Source organism: Triticum dicoccoides, chromosome 1A, assembly GCF_002162155.2.
Source record: "Triticum dicoccoides isolate Atlit2015 ecotype Zavitan chromosome 1A, WEW_v2.0, whole genome shotgun sequence".
Taxonomy (NCBI): Eukaryota; Viridiplantae; Streptophyta; class Magnoliopsida; order Poales; family Poaceae; genus Triticum; species Triticum dicoccoides.
The window spans coordinates 2,320,403-2,323,839 of record NC_041380.1 but is presented as its reverse complement, the minus strand read 5'-3'; the positions used below and the strand labels follow the sequence as shown (position 1 = coordinate 2,323,839).

Genomic DNA, 3,437 nt, shown 5'->3' with positions numbered 1-3,437 from the left:
TAGTCATCTTCAAAAACATGTGATGAATATTTCGACATGCAATATCTCATCACAGTGATTAAAGAAACATGTGTGCAATTATTGAGGACCCTATATTTAGAGATGTATACACATATTAAGCATAGTTGAGAAGTTAAGGGGCATTTTATATATTGTTAGGAAGTAGAATGTTTGAATAGTGTTTAAAACGACAAATCTGAGCTAGTGGACCAGGCACTCCAACAACCAACACTGTTTTTTAAGAGAAAAACAGCAGGTGAATTACCCGACAATTTCTTCAGACTTTTAAGAAGTACAAATAATTGCAAGAGAACAAGACAAAAGGACAGCAGGAACTACTCCGGCTGGGGTCTCCTATGGGCATAAAAGTGTACAAAACGTGTACTACATATAAACCCGCCCTTGCATCAATCCAACGGTCCAGACAAATCTGGGCCCAGCCACTTGATCCTACAAAATTTGCAGAGTAAGACGGATATAAAGTCAAGAGCAGGTGAATTACAACACATCATAATTTCAGACTAAGACAATTAGTAAGACTAAGAAATGCCTTGATTGGACTGACACGTGTATTACTATATATAAACCATGCATAACCATGTTCGGTGCCATCTGATGTAACAAACATTTTATTCCATCCTAGCTGTTCGTACTGACTGATCATTGAGTGGATCACCACAAAGGTGAAAGAACCAACTGGCAAGCACTATGCTATATATACAAGCCTTATCTACAACTTTCCGCTTAACATGCAAATAAAAATCAGCCACTTATTGCTTATTTCATGCTTCAATTTTTATTTTCAGTTTTGTTAGGATAATCTGTATGCATAGGTACAGTCCTATACTTGTTTGGGAAGTCAAGATATTCATGTCAACAATTATATAGAGCCAAACAATCATTTAAGCATAGAAGGCACATCATTTCTATATATAACTAAAACATATTCAGCAAGCTACCGAAGCCAACAACTATGATTACTTAAGAAGGAAAATAGTCATCATAAGCCTATATTTCTTCAGGTTGGGCTCATGCACCACGAAACAACTTTAAAAATATAGAACCAATCCAGTAGGGGAAATTGATATGTAGTAGAGTTGCCTTAACTAATATATTGTGCTAGCTAGTGTAATGAGATGAATACAACAACAACAACAAAGCCTTTAGTCCCAAACAAGTTGGGGTAGCTAGTGTAATGAGATGAATGCATTTAATAAAATGGATTGCTTCTGGCTGCTGTAGTAGTACATATATACATGCTAACGACATGAAGTTTCCATCAGGCCATGATCAACTACTCCAAACCATTTCATGCTTTGGAAAAAAATACTAGATGAATCTCACTAACAGGAGCACTAGGTGATTAATGGAAGAAGTAATCTGCAGATTACACAGTGAACAAGTGAAGGATTTAGATCTCTCCCTGTGGAAGAACTAAGTTGATGAAGACATGCAGCAGCAGGAGAAGCCTTGCATCATTGGTTTGGTCGGGTCAACCCCAGAAGGAGCGCCGATGTACATGATCAGCACCCGAGCGGCTCAACCTTCCTATCCCCTACCTCAACTCGACCCCGCCTCAAGGAACCAGCAGCACCACTGTACCTGGGTCATATTTAGGTACACAATTAGCTAATATGTCAACATTTAGTTACCATGAAAATAAAACAACGAACTCGGATAGGCATTAACAGTGTAGTACAGAATGTATCACTCTAACTTTGGGAAATAGTTAGTCTAGTGGGTATCCAGTTTACTTGCATATGACCAACACTAACCAGTATGAGTTCGTTCAATAACTAAAAAGTACTCAATAAATTATACAGAATTTAAAGGATTTTTTTGTGGGCCTTTGATGCTAGAGTAAGAAGATGCAAATGGGTGAATAATACGTGGTGGAAGCACCAACAATAAATACTCAATCACAATAGACAGTACTAGTAAGTATATACCGTGGGTCATGGCTCTGAAATCCTTATAACCCGAGATTCATGTACCCAACTGAAGCAAAAACTAGCAGCAGAAAAAAGCCCCTCCTACTGACTGATTGCTCCAGAAAAAAGCCCTCCACAGCCAGCAGTAATCATAATTGATTTATTTCATCTTAGCTATTAGAGGGTACGAAACTAAGTGCAGTTTACAGATTGCTGCTAAAATTCCCTTCCATCATCTATCCATAATAGCACTATTATCCTTCTTTTCTTTTCATTTGCTAGGAATAATTAGCACTATTTGATATCACAGCATACTACACTAGTGGAGGTGGAGCCAGGAACAAACTTGCCTGACATGAACCGGCAAATCAAACCTACACTCCACTAGTATAGTATTTCTCCGTCTCGAAAACTAGGCACCCAAAATTAAGATCACAAACACCAATTAGCTACTCCATCTATCGTACTAAAAAAATACCACTGTATCAAATTTCCCATATCAGAAAACTTGTGCAGCTTTTTCAATCCAGTTTTTCTGCCAACAAATTAAATTACTGCAGATTACTATACACCCAACCATGATATATGATATAAAATTAAGTTTAAATGCAATGTTCACACAGCTGACAGTTCCATTTGAGTAATTTGGATGACATTTTCTACCTGGTATGCCCTCTAAGTGTTGCTCGAACTAGCACGATTTCAGAAATGATCAAACCGTGTAGTAGACAGACATATCATGTGACTGCTGCAGACTGAACCTATTTTATACACACATGGCTGCTTGAATACAAGCACAAGCAGGACCAAACATAAAAAAGACCTTCCATGGCATCCTGTTCCTGTAGTAGCAGGCAGGGTGGGTTGGAGGTGGAGCAGAGCATCTTCTCCATGGACCTCCTATCTCTTCCGCAAGCCCTTGATTTCCTTACACAATACAAGCAGACGAGATGGTATAATACACACGTACATCAGATGTTGGAGGAGATGTTGGAGGAGCAGACGAGAAGGGAGGGGGTTTGGGGCTTACCTGTCCTGACATAATTCCGACACCGGTGGTGGAGACTGCAGGTCCCGATTGCTGGCGCGCATGAAGGCAGGAGGAAAGCAACCCTCGGTGCTGTCGGCCGACAGAGGTGAGGGAGACGCGGCGCTGGTGACCCACTGCGGCGGCTAGGGTTGGAACCGCCTCACCTTCGGCCAGCTCGCTCTCCTCCACCTCCGTCTTCATCTTCGAGTCCGCGGAGCCGACGACCACCATGCTGGAATCGCCCGCGGGAGCCAGGAAACCGTCAGCGCTGGCCTAGGGCCACGGGGAATCGAAGGATCGGCGGGGGGGAGGAGGCGGTTCAGGAGGGGGAAGGCGGGGAACGAGCGCGTCGGCGTCGGGAAGGAGGAGGAGGGGCGGGTGAGCTGCTGCGGGTGGCCTAATGGGGGATGACCGCCGGGCGTCGAGGGAACGGAGTAGGGGAGGGGGTGGATCTGCCCGCCGCCATGGCCATGGCC

At 42.9% G+C, this 3,437-nt stretch overlaps 1 long non-coding RNA gene across 1 annotated transcript; it reads right to left on the bottom strand.

The window, feature by feature from the left end:
• Positions 1–217: 217 nt before the first annotated feature.
• LOC119357445 lies at positions 218–3,431 on the bottom strand. Its single transcript, XR_005172207.1, has 3 exons — positions 2,962–3,431; positions 2,755–2,858; positions 218–1,602 (listed from the first exon to the last, which is right to left on the bottom strand). It is a non-coding gene; the product is annotated as an uncharacterized LOC119357445 (long non-coding RNA).
• Positions 3,432–3,437: the final 6 nt, after the last annotated feature.